Genomic DNA, 14,400 nt, shown 5'->3' with positions numbered 1-14,400 from the left:
AATATAATATAATATAATATAATATAATATAATATAATATAATATAATATAATCGTTTTTAAATTTTAAGGACGGTCCTCAATTTTGGACATCTTTCTAAAGTCGAGCATCATGCAGATTCAATTGAAAACATGGGCTGAGCATTTTTACCTTTTCAAGATCAAACCTGAAAACAGGACGACTTTCCCAGAAGAGACTTATTAGTTAACTGTTAAAATACTAAAAAAGAAAGAAAGAAAAAGAACAGAAAAAGATACTCGTCATCTGAATGTGTCTGAAGCACCTACCGCGCACACACTCTTACTTGAATACTGATGATGAATTCTGTTGCTTTCCCAACATGTGGAGTACGTAGACAAGTGGGTCAACCTAAAATTGTGTTGTGTTTTTGTGTGTGTGCGGGCGCGCGCGCACACACAAAAAACCCCCACCACAGAACAATCTTGGCACGGTCCATTCGGCCTCCCGCCCGACTCTCCCCCCACCTTCCCCGGCCTGGAGGAGAGGAGAGCGGCACGGCTTCGCATCTGCAGCTCCCCTATAAATCAGTGCAGCTCCCGGTCTCCCTGCTCAGCCCTGTGTTTTTCCAACGCGCAGAGGAATCCTCTGCTTAATTAATTTAGAATGTGTAAATAAAGTGAGGACAGTGACCTCTCCTTCATCTCTGGAAGCACAATATTAACTCTGGACCATCTTTGCCCTCGCTCTCTGCCTCCTATAGTAATGTAGACATTAAAGGAACACCTGCTGCAGAAAACAAGGAGCAGGGGCCGGCGCGTGTGCGGCTACATGCACACGCACAAAGAAACTTTCAAACTTTATTGGGTCAGGAGGTATCAATGACAATGTTAGTGGTCTGAGAGGTTAGTTGATATTGCATATCAGTTTGCATTCACAAAGTTGCCTTAAGCGAATTTTAAGACAAATAACATCAGCATTGGCTGTAAAAAAGAAAAGAAAAACAAAAACAACAAAAACCCTCATCTTTATTTATGTTACATGTCCTCAAAAGCATAAATAACGGAACTAAGGAACAAAATTGAGGATAAAATGATAATACCAGTTAAAAAAGAGATCTTTTTTGGAGTCCTGAAAAAAATAAATAAAAAGACGAATAAATATCTGTCCACGGAAATTAGCCAAATGATTATGTCATCTCATTAAGCAACCTTTTGCCATGATAAGAATAAGACACAACACATCCAGACAAAAACATAGGAAACAGTCCGACCAAATAGAAAAAGCAGGGTTTTTTCTAGCTTTTTGTAATTATTTAATCAGTTAAAATAAATAAATAAATAAATAAATAAATAAATAAATAAATAAATAAATAAATAAATAGAAAACTAAAATGCCCAAATATTCAACTATTAAGTAACTTTTTTTTTCTAAAAAGAAAAAGGAAAAAGAAGAAAGAAAAAAACAAACAAACACTATAGCTTCCCGCAAACTACGCACGATTAGTATTAAGCTAATTCTTAATTCAAATGTAAAAATACTGAGCAAATTTACCAGACAAAAACAATGTGGTAAACTTGGGACATTAGCATCAGAGCTATATTACACCCATGCGTCAGTCGGCGTAAGTGGGTAGATGTGTATTGACCATGAGGAACCATACATCCCGGAACATTACACATTCACTCACTGTGCCATTATCTAATTAAACTAAGCCAGTTAAATTAGGACCTGCTGGTTGTTGCGCATAACCATTTCCCCTCTCTAACCCCTTTCCAGCCTATCTCTCCTCCCTCCCTATTGGTCATCGGTCTGTGTTGGGTGCCTCCATCCATTCGTGCTTACAGGGAAGCCTTCACTGCAGCACTTTTCCTCTGTGCGGCTTTTGATAGAGGCGCGCAGCTGCAGCAGGTCGCTCTCACGCCACCATCAGCGCTATGCTGCGGGCGCTTTTTGCAGGCTTCTCCTGTTTGACCTTTGATGCCAGCAGGGAAGGGTCATGTGAGTTTGAAGGTAGCTCCAGCCGATTTTTCCAATGTAGGCTATTACTTTTGGATTTGAAGGGTTTTATGCACTTTGGAAGCATTTTCTTTAACTTCATCTAGCAGAAAGATGCAGAAAGATGCAGTAGACAATACTTCGTTATCGGTTGGATTGGATCAGTAACTGCTCTGTGTTGACAGATTGCAATGCGAAGTCTTGTATAATCATTTGGACTGACTACTTTATCTGACAAACTTGAAGGGGGTTATTTATTTATTTATTTATTTATTTATTTAGCAAAAATCAAATAAATAATCTTATATTATTTTGTATTAAAAATGAAATCAGATTTCAGTTTTTAAATTCACTCAGAAAACATCAGCGGATGTTGACAAGTTGGACAAACGTAACTTCTGCCGTGGAACCTCTACTAACTCCTCATAGGTGAAAATGAAACTTTGTTTAAGTTGACATTCAATCGTCTTCGGCGTGAAAAGTGTGTTTTCTAAAAGTGGAAAACCTCGCGATAAAGTTGAAGTTTACTATCCAGGGGTGAAATGCGATCACGCCGAGGTCGCGGGGCCAAACTTTTTAAGACTAATGTTTATTTAGAGAAGTGAGCGCTGTCTATAGGACTCCCCGTTCTCCCAGAATGCAGCAGTAATGTCTTTACCAGGCCAGACTGGACCACCGGCAAGACAGCGAATGCAGCTTTGTAAAAGTCTGCATGCCTCTCGTGGCCCTTTTCACACAGAGATATGCAGTTCAAGTACATATGCCACCATGGTAACATTAATGGCCGACGTATTAACATTTGGTGGACAAGCTATAAACTGGAACATATTTTCTTGCTCTAAAAAAAATTAGCTACTATCTTGTTGTATTTAGTCTGAATTATTGTAATTTCAAAACAGAAAACAGTCACGTCCCATCCAGCAATGCAAAAAGAAAATAGCTCCATAATGAGGTGTAAAAACTGACATATTTTACAATGCGTTTCCAACTACTTGGAGAGCAGAAGCGTGTTTTCTTACAGATTGTAAAATTGAATTAGATATGCTTTGGAATCTGACCTCTTGCCAGACCCACATGTGTTTCCCCCCTCATGTTTTAGTGGTCCGTGGGTATTTTTTTGTTTTCTCAGCTGGAACTGCCATTAGACAATGTGTCCATGCTGTCCATTCCTATCTTTACCATCTCTCCTGGCTGAGCTCTCCATGCAGAACCACTTGCAGTACAACTCTCCCCCTCCAATGCCCTCCAGGTTCCTCCAAACACCTAGACTCTCTAGTCCTCTGACACAGCAGCTCCTCTGCAGCCACCAACGTCGATGGAAGAAGAAGTAAGCTGAAGAAATGATGAGGATTGGTTTTACACAAGCAGAATACCAAGAGAAAAAAAATGTCCTCTGAGGAATGAGATTATATAAAGGGGTTATCTAATTTATTTAAATTTAAGTATATTAGTATAATATAAATATGTTAAACACATTCTTCAATGTATACAGATGCTGGTTTATTTTTGCAAAAAAAGAAAAAAAAGAAAAAAAAGAAAAATACAGATGGAATAATGTTCAGAGCTCTGATTTGTGGTATGAAGGACAAAAAGAGAGTTCAGAAAACATAAAAAAAAAAAAAAAATCTGTCATCGTAATTCTGTTCTTGGTAGTATTTTTTTGTATTGCTTTCAATGATTTCAGAAAGCCCATAGTGTAAATCTCAGATCATTGTTTTGTTCTATTTTGCATGACTCTCATTGTCGTTCCAGAGTGTTTCATAACAACCTAAAGGCCACGGGGATTCTTGGGTTCAAGACAATGAGGCAAGATAAGAAGATGTATAGTTGTTTTTTGAAAAACTAAGAATTTCTTTTTTTTTGTGGTTTTCACAAATAGGTTCAATGAATCCAGAGCGGGTGTTGAAAGAAAAATGTGTTATATGAATTTGAAACTTCAGTTCAGGTTTGAGCTGATATTTTAGATTTTGATGGTCATTCGAAGGAAATACAGATTCTTCAAAAAAGATATGAAATTCCCTGCATTTTATTTTATTTTAAGTTTATTTCTGTCTTGCACCATTACATGGTGGGTTTGGCTTCCTCATAGTGTGAGGCCATTTTTATTTTCCCCAAAAAGGAAAGATATATCTCAACTGAATTTACAGAAAATAATTAAGGCTACATGGTGGACAGGCCAAACAATTATAAGGTAACAAGACGGTTGGAGCAAGATAACTTGCGACAACTATAATAACAACAGTGTTAAAACAAAGCAAACAAAACAAAAAAGAAAAATAGAATATAGTGTGAAAAAAGGTTAACAGAAAAGAACATTTAATGACAGAATTAACTAAGTTAGCTAAAGAGCCCTTTATTTTAGTGTTAATAGGAATATCAAATCAGAAACAAATTTCAGCACGATTAACCAGTCGATGTGAACAGTCATGATTCTTATTATTTAATTTTCAATCTACTGCACTGAAATGTACTGCTAATTTCATTGCCACAGTTGTGTTAAATTTTCATTTTTAATCACAATGGTGTTTATAATCACCATTGTTTTTCTGTAATTGGTTTTCTTACGTTTTTAATCTAATTCAAAAATGTGGTGCAGGATTTTAGTCTATATTGAGTTGATCATAAATCAGATACGACTGCAGATTTATTAATAAAACACATTGTGTCCTTAGTCGAGATATACAACCTCAACTTTCTATGTCACAAAAACCATAAGGTAAATGCCGCCCCGCCGACATTTACCCCTTCTGCCATCCCTGACTCAAAGGCATCCTGGGCAAAGAGCCCTGTAAATCATATCAAAAACTACTTGAAGCTATTGACTAATGAACAAGAATTAATATATAACCTTTTGACTTGAAACTATTTTATTCATTCAAAGACTGAATTGTGAACTGTCATCGCATTCATGCAACTTTAATAAAGCTGCTGTTTCTTTTACTGCATATATAAGGAATTGAGGAGCTTTACAGGTGAATGAATGCCTATTTTTGTGGGAGCTAGTGGCAATGCAATCACACACAATAAAGGTCCATATGATTCTTCTGTGGAAGTGGACAGGAGCAACAACAATGTAAACAACACTCACTTCACTGAAGAGGGCGGCTTTTACACTGCAGGCTGCATCAGGGCACTGAGAAAGAGGTGCAGACAGATTATGGATGCTTCTTTCCTCTGAATGTGTACATTTCAATTTATTGTCTCTGTGTGAAAAATGTACAATTTTACTTGGGATTTTTGTATATTCATGAATCTGAAAAATACAAAAAAAAAAAAAAAAAAAATCAGCAATGTTAAAAGCTGTGGTTTTGGAGGTTTGAAAAAAAAATCTCTTTTTAATTTTGACATTCTAAGCTTTTAGTAGGTAATTGTAAACGTGCACATGCAGAGAGAGACAAAACACTGTGAGCCTCTTCTCAAATAGGCAATATAATGTTCCTTTTACAAAACGTGTTGAGTCAAAGACAAAGCACGATCCACTGGAGTCAAATTGAATCTGATAACTAAATCAAGATGTTTTTTTTTAGCTTTTAAATTCTTTACACATGTTCATATATATATATATAAAATGGTATTTTATTTCACTTATAAAATGGGTGTGTTCTCCTCGCTTTCTGACTGGTATGCAGAAATTTAATTAGAAGTGAAATATTGCAAAAAAATGGTGTTTTATTACATACGTGAGTGCATCTGTGTGTGAAAGTGTGTCTGCGTGCGTGTGCGTTTGTCTGCGTGTGATTGCTGGAGAGTTCACAGAAAGCACAGGTTCAAAGGCAGGCCAAATGAAAAGGCCAAAAGATGATAAGGCCACTCTGAGGGCCCCTTTCTCGGAGGAGAAATGTCACACATAAAGAAGAGTGGAGAAACAACAGCCTGCACAGCGAGAGGCTGATGCAGAGGTTGAGTAGCTTGAGATTGCACTCTAAGTAGAGGTAAAGGGACATCTGATCACATGTGTGTGTAAATACATGTGTGTGTTTGCGTGTGTGTGTGTGTGTGCATTTGGATGGGGGGAGGTTAATGATGTTCATGACTAGTAGAGTCATTTTGCAGGGCGAGAGGCGCGGCTGGATGATGGATTGGAAGCTGAAGGGGCGAGCAGATGGGTAAGTAGAGAAAGTGAGGTTAAGTGGCAGTTAGATGTTGCCGATCTAAGTAGATCAAGAGTAGAGGACTGTGTGTGTGTGTGTGTGTGCGTGTGTGTGCGCGCGCATGTGTGTGTCTGAGGGAGAACTATACAATACAAAGTTTGCCAGACTGACAAACACAACTAATTCTCAAAAGCTTCACATATTTTTACACTGTGCTGGGACAGATGTAAGACTTTAGGTTCATCAGAACCTTCTTCTTCTGACAAAATAGATGAATGTATTGTTGGTGTTGAATGTCACATAATGTTTAAGGTATAGATGCAAAGAAGGCTTGCAGTGCTTGAATTTTACTGCTATATAAGCCATTAGTAATTAGTTACTACTTTACTGAAGGACTTTCAGTTTGACATAAAATTATTACTTTAAAAAGTACATATTTCTTTTTTCTTTCTTTCTGCTTATTATTATTAAAATAATAATAAAATTATTATTTTAAAAATTACATATTTTTTTTTTCTTTTTGCTTTCTTTCTGCTTGTAAACTGGAGTGTAAAAGAAAATCAAAACCAGGAAGGCATATTTTCTTTCAGCTCTCAAGGTTTTATGCCTCTGATAGCTTAAAAAAAATTGTGCAATAGCAAAAACACTTGACATAACACGCTTTGAACTCTTTTATTGCAATAATATGGAGATTTTCTAATTTCTTAATCAATCTCTTGAAATGTTTTCTGGTTTAATTTCAATTGAGAATCCCTATATAATAAATGTCATGTAGGCATTTAAAACCAGATATTAACATGCACTGTGTTCTTCAAGAACTGAAAGAATAATAATGAAAAATGATTAGAAAAAGGTGTTTTGCTGTCTTCGAGTTTAAAAGTTTACATACATTTCTTTAATATTGGGTAGAATTTTGCATGAGACTCATTTGTGCCCTCGTTTGAGAAACGTAGATCGTGATGGCATCTATTTTGTGAAGTGCGGCACTCCTCCCTGCAGGAAAACAGCCGCTGAAAGTGATCCTCTTAGTCTGTATTTCAAAGATGGGAGGGTGTCCTCAAGTTTTTCCATGCACACAATTAAACAAAAAAATAAAGATCTTTGCGTCTGTGTGCATCTGCGACCTGTAATCTGGCTTTTCTACTGTAAATTTGTTTTAGAGTACGGCCTCCTCCTGGCTCACAGACCTTTCTCCAAAACATACAATGAAATGTCTTTTGAACACAGACTAAATGAGGGGAAACATCACAAGGCTTATTATTCCTGTTCTCTGGACTCACAATGCATCCTTCTGTACGTTGGCGTCAATCTGATCCTGTCCAAAATGGTAAACCTGAGCAGTTAGCTGCTGTGTCTCAACATAACGAGGCCTCAAAGGTAGGAGGCTGGCCCACACAACCAGGCGCCGTAAAAGTTTAAGGAGGAGGAGGGAAGTGAAGTGAAGTGTTTGTCTTTGCTCATGGCTGGCTGACTGGCTGGCTGGGACAGACTGCCCGGGTGGCACGCTTGTCACAGCCCTGTCAGTGCCCTGTCACAGACCATTGTGGCGGTTTGGGATTGATGAGGAGCAGCGACAGGAAGACTGAGGGCTGCTGGGAAACAGGAAGAGGAAGAACAACAGATGAAAAGCGGAACCTGAGGAGGAAGAGTACTTAAGTTACACGATGAAGCAAAATCAGAGAGTGAAAGTGAAGACAGGATCGACTCATAATGCGGCCAAGAGACGCAAAGTGACAGAAGGCTTTGATTACACACAGGATTATTGGGTTGCTCTTCTTTCTTTCTTTTTTTCTTAAAGATAAGATTTTGATCTCTTGCAATCAAGCTCTCATTTTTCATTCATTTTGCAGAATCCTTACTGAAAATGAAACAAAACAAAAACAAAAAAGTAAAAGAGAAATGAAACAAGGCTTATTGTATTATTCACAAATATTTTCTATTGAAACAATAAAATCAATTCTCATAATCAGGCATGGGTAATTAAATTCAGAAAATAGCCTGTAAAATTACTTTATAACTGTTTCAAGGGATCACGGCAAATCTAACTAAAAGTATTATAATTGCATAGTCAAAAGATTGCATTTTGTTCAGAAACCAGATATTTACACTGTATAAAAGACACAGACACAGTTTTCCCTCAATCTGTGAAATTAAATCTGACCAAACTTCTCTTGTTTTAGGTTGGTTGGAATTATCAAGATTATTTCTATTTGCAAAAAGCCAGAAAATGCAATTCCTGTTGATGCCATTTATATTATGGAGCGCTCAAATTCCTCCTGCAAAACAACCCCACAGCAGCATGTGACCACGCCAATGCTTCACAGTTCAGGTAGGACACTACAAACATTCCTGTTTTTCCTCCAAATGTAAATGCATGGTTGTTTGTTCAGTGTGTCCCTCTACTGTCCGGGATAACATAAACTGTGTTTCCATTGAGCATATAATTGCACAAACTGGCATTATGAAAATAAATTTGATTAATAGAAACATGCCAATTTGAAAAAAAAAAAAAAACCCTCATGTTTTTCAATAAAACTGCAATAAAAACGCTATTTTTGCATCGTATGAGTCATGTTTCTTGTGAATAAGTTTGTTCACATATCACACAAACAAACTTATTCACTTGTGGTATTTATTGCGTTTCTTTTCCAATGGAAACACTGCAATTTTGCTGCTTTGACATTATCCAAATATTGACAAAGTTTTGTGCACATTTGTAATGGAAATGCAATTACACTCACAAGGACAATTTGGAGAGAATAATTTATCCAGTGATCATGTTTTCGGTCTATAGGAGGAAGTTGGAATACCCAGTGAGAATCCAGGCATGCACAGGGGGAAAATATAAACTCCACACAGAACCTCGCACTGCACCACAGTAAAGTGCAAAGGATAATTGTCCACTTTTTTGTTTCACCTCTTGACTTGTTTCCCTTCAGTCCTCTATTTGAATTCTGCATGCTGTCTTTGACTCAGTCAGATCCCAACTTCATTAAAAACTCCACGTGACATTCTTACTTTAAAACTTTTTTTGTTGTTTTTGCAAAACTACTGCTTCTTTCTTTCTTCAGCATTCTTCATTTTTCTTGCTCCAGGTTGCTTTGCACTGGGTGTGTTGCTTCTGGTTTTCAGTCTCTGGATGTCCCCCATTTTTTCCTCTCTCCCCTGAACCGTCTACCTCAGAGGGAATGGCTCTCTGGAGCTGAGCAGGGTCATGCCTGGGTGAGGAATATCACTTCACACCCATCTCCTTACTTAAACACCTTTTCTTAATTCTCCCTGCTTTCTCGCTCTCTTTCTTCAGCTGTTTTTCTTTCGTTCCTCCTACTGGTTCAACTTTCTTCTCTCTCTACAAACTTTCCTCTTCTCCCTTTTCTCTCTTACTGTTTCATTCATTTTCCATTCAGTAGATTGCCTGAGGAAGCAGAGGAATGTAAATTTTGATAGCACATTTCAAATTTTTATCAGTAAATATTTTGACCAAAATGGTTTTGGTTTTGTCTAGTTCTCATTTCTTAGGATCTTTGTCAAGGGCAATCAAAACAAGGGGGGCACAGGTTTACATTTATCATTTGAACCGATTTTATTTGGATTTGCATTTTTGATAAGGTTTTAGAACCCAAAATTCTAAACAAAGATGTAAATTGTACAAAATGCACAAAGCATTCCATAAGTAGTTGGAAACGTTCAGTCTGAAAATTTACAGATTATATTTTACAGTTTCACAAATCTGCACAGTTAGTAGCACTGTTGCCTTGCAGCAAGAGGGTCCTTGGTTCGATCCCCAAGCTCTTTCTGCGTGTGGAGTTTGCATATTCTCTTCGGGTGCTCTGGCTTCCTCCTACAGTCTCTCTAAATTTGGTCTCTCTAAATTCTCCCTAGGTGTGGGTGTGGGTGTGCGCGTGCGAGGTTGTTTGCCCTGTCTGTCTCTGTGTTGCCCTGCGATGGACTGGCGACCTGTCCAGGGTGAACCCCACCTCTCGCCTGGCACCAGCACCCCTCATGACCCATGCTAGAGGTAAGCATGGAAGATATGGACGGATGGATGGAGTTTTATAAATTGCAATTGTCAACCGTTAAACATGAACAGATCTATAAATGTACATATCAGACGTCAGTATTTATTCTGCAAATACCATAGTGCAGCTAAAAATGTCAAACATCCGGAATCAAAATGTTTCTTATGCCTCCAGGGATTTAAACTGAACACGAGTGTTGAGCTGTTTAACTAACATCCCTCAAAAACCCATCAGAAACAGTAAGAGCAAACTTTCCATTAATTTTCTTTATAAAAAGTAACCCTGAAGCTGTAAACACCTTTAGAATTTTATAACGTTTGCCAATCAGGTTTCTTACGCTAGATATATTTGTGGCTCACTGCTACTGCTACTGCTATTTTCTCCATAGTTAAAACAGAGTCCTCATCTCCGAAACGAGTTAGAAGTAATTCTCTGCACCCAGCTGTTCATTGGATTCTTTTTGGTTTGCTGTCCTTATACAGTGACTTTGCCACTTTGCAGTATCTTAAAAAACTGTGAGGAGTGAAAACACCCTAAGTCTGTGTGCTTGACTCCCAAATAAATAAAAAACATACCTTTCTAAACACTGATAATGTAAGTAATGTAATGTAATGTAAGTAATGTTTTATGACATTTGTGCATGTTTTGCAGGCTATTTTGTGGTCCTGATGAAATGCTTATTCCCAGTCGAAGCTTAGACCGCTTTTAGATCATGCTGTTTTGCTTGGCCTTAGCATGCTGTACATTTAAGCCAGAGCAACATAAGGACCTAACATTGACTCATATTGGATTTAGGTCGACATGTAAGCTTTGACCTTGAAACCAGATCCAGTGGTCAGCGAGAAAATGAAGTGTAAGTACAGTCCATACTCTGACGAAAGTTAGATCTGACTGGATTCCCTCTGCTTCCAATATTTTTATCTTAGTTTTTTTGTCACTGAAAAGTGGAAATGAAAATTTCTTGTGTCATAGTTCAGGTCATCATTAAATGTCAACCTACATGGCTCTTTAAGGAAGTTGTCATTTATCCTGATAGAATTGATTCGGTCACTTTTTTTTACTTATCGAAATGAAAAAGTTCCACTGCTTTGAAATTTAGGGCAACACCTGCAAAACCTCACTCCAACCATTACGGACATGACAGAAAAGAGCCATCCGACATGTTCAAAAAGTTGGCTTACCTAGCCATTCCAACAATTTATTTATGGATTCCTACATCCTCAAACTACCAGATTTGGTAGAGTTTTAAACTGTACAGTTTAGGTACAACGCTATAAACAAACTATTGCCAGATAATATTCAGAATTTTTGTACTGATATAGCAGGGCGCTATGACCAAACAGGAGAACCTCATAGTCAAAATTTGTGACCTTAATGTTGTTGAACCTTCAGTCTTCAAGCAATCATGAAGAGAATGTGAATATCTGTCAGTGGTGTGAAGATTTGGAATAAAACTGCCAAAGTCGAAGCATGGATTTTTTTTTCTTTTTTTTTTAATACATGCTTTTGACTTTGAAGCATGGAGGTTGTGTGAGAATTTAAGCCTCTAAATGGTTATTATTAAAAGTTACAGGGAAGAACAGGAGTGATGAATTTGGACTGGAATTAAATTTGGACTGGGATTAAAGCATGTGTGGGCATGTGTGTGTGTGTGTGTCTGTGTGTGTGTGTGTGTGTATAAGTATGTGTTTAAGTATATGTACATACTGTGTAAGCATGTGTGTACGTGTATGGGAGTATATATATATTATTTACATCTGGCTTAGAAATGACTTTTGATTAAAAAAGGAAAGAACATGGGAAGATTATTCTGGATTTACAAAATAACAAACTACAGGATTTAAAAAGTGTGTGATTAAATAAGTTCAACTCCTTCATGGCCCTTTTCAGACACATAGTCACCAAATAAGTTGTGCATTTGGCATGTGTTTGTATATGTGCAGTATGTAGGATGTCACATTTACACTTAGAAATATGCAAGCCCTTCCTTCATATTGTGTTGTTCTCCTGGTGAAAATGTCTGAAATAATAATAATAAAAAAAAACAGTATCATCATCATCATCATCATCATCATCATCATCATCATCACCATAATCATCAAAAAATGGTTCATTCAAATGATCAAATATACCCTAAAATTATGCTTTGCTCCTAAGAGAACAAAGACTGTTGGCAATACAAGAAAATCAATCAAACAAATCAACACTGGAACAGATCAAGAATAATCAGTTGTAAATCTACATTTAAAATGAAAATTTAACTGCATGTGTTTAAAACCAATCAAGATTTCATCATACATGTAAGCGCATCACTTGTGCGAACGGACGAACCCTAGTGCAATTGAGAGAGCAGGAGGGTGTGAGGGTTCTTATGAAAGATGGATAATTAGAAGATGGAGCTGCTGAAGAGCTGTGTGTGTACACAGATGCACAACGACACAAGGACCAGGAAAAAAATAAAATAAAATGATGAGCAGAAGATCCAAAAGGGGAGCAAAAGAACCAGGGTTATGTGTGTTTTTCAGGGGGCAACTTAAGGGATTGTCTTCCCCCTTGGCCCCTCCCTGGCCCCAGTCAGAAATCTCCAGGGGTCCCCGGGTTCCTGAGGAAAAACATCTCGGCCCCCATCACCCCTGAACCCGGTGCTGGGCTGTTTACCTTGGCCTGGCTGCCTGACAGCTTTACTGATGTTACATACAGGCACACAGGGACCCTGAGTCAAAGAGGGAGCAGGAGCTAAAGGAGAGAGCAGGAAGAAGGAGGAGGAGAGCAGGACAGATGAGGAATAGAGGAGTAAGAAGGATGGACGTCGAGTGATGAGGACAGTGGGTGTAGGATAGGAAGGGGGGGAGGAAGCAGAGGCAAGGGGATGAGACGAACAGGAAAGGAGGCGAGGGAGCGGGAGCTGCGAGGGAGCGAGAGTGTTGGCTTACTCTGATCTTAATCACCAACATCAGATCCATTTGGGGAGATCTCCAGAGAAGAGAGCCGTTCAGAGGGCAGCTGAGTGCACACTGAGTACACAGGCGGGAAGAAATATCGTCTCCAAAAAGTGAGCACTAAAAACACAGGCATTAATTTTCATCTCCCCTCTAAAGTCAATCACTGTGTATATAAGGCAATATTTTGTTTTGAGGGCAATTGCTCAGAGAAATATGTGAGATTTAAAAAGCAAATGTGGAATGGAGACACAATATTTTGACAGGAGGTAACATTACTCATTACACTGTGCTTCAGAAACCTGTAGACATTTTCCATACAGTTCATGGGGAGTGAAGCAAGGGACCACTGGCCCTCACTGTGCAAATGTTGACTCAAGAGTTTTATATCTGTTTTAAATAAGTAAACATGATGAACCACTTTTAATTTATATTCATCCTTTAGGGCAAATGTACGTTTTGAGTCAGACGTGAAAATATTAATTTGGGAGAAAACTTGTAAAAAAAAAAAAAAAAAAAAAATCTTATTTTTTTTTAGGAAACTTGTATTTTTGTGGGTTTTTTTTTTCAAAAAAAAAAAAAAGGCCCAATTTTACACAGTCTGAGCTCATCAAAATCATTTAAACAACCTTGTTTTGATGTTGATTTGAGTTTCTATTCATTCCTCATCTCCTTCGGACAAAAAGCTTCCTCAATGCCTGGCAGTTTGTCTACTTGTAGGCGTCTGTTTGTCCATTTCAGAGCCACAGCGTGCAGGGTTGGGCTGGACCGCAGGGGTTTCTGCGATGGGGTGGGAGGCCTGTGTTTTGTAGCTCGGAGCTCCAAGTCTTGTTTGTCTGTCCCAAGCAGCTGGACAAGCTGCAATAATACAAACAGGCCTTTGAACAGGCTGCTGTGTTGTGTCGACATGGCTTCGGTTACATCCCACACACACACACGCACACGCACACACACACACACACACACACACACACACACACACACACACACACACACACACACTCTCATGACTGGCAAACCGACCAGGGACATAAATTCATGTCAAAAACATGTGGTCCGGTGCTCATATAAACTGAAGCTGGTGTGCAGACGAGGCAGATGCCTTGGGAAACTATTCACTCATTGGCGATGCTTCTTTGTCATTGACAATTTTCAAGTCCTGTAGCTGAAATCCGGCGCAGACATTTACTGGGTCAATCAAGCGCATAACATGTTTTGATCTGAACCGTTTCATTGGAGATCTGGCTGGATGTTCAGGGTCATCGCCCTGCTCGAAGCGTAACCTGTGTCCATCTCTCAAGTGCTTTGGCAGCCTCTAGTAGGGTATCTTATACCATGATCCTGTATTTTATCCATCAACTCTAACCATATCCTCTTTCTCTGCTGAAGTGAAGT

The sequence above is a fragment of the Poecilia formosa genome, unplaced genomic scaffold (assembly GCF_000485575.1).
Source record: "Poecilia formosa unplaced genomic scaffold, Poecilia_formosa-5.1.2 Scaffold98, whole genome shotgun sequence".
In the NCBI taxonomy this organism is placed as follows: domain Eukaryota; kingdom Metazoa; phylum Chordata; class Actinopteri; order Cyprinodontiformes; family Poeciliidae; genus Poecilia; species Poecilia formosa.
Note: the sequence above shows the minus strand (reverse complement) of the source record.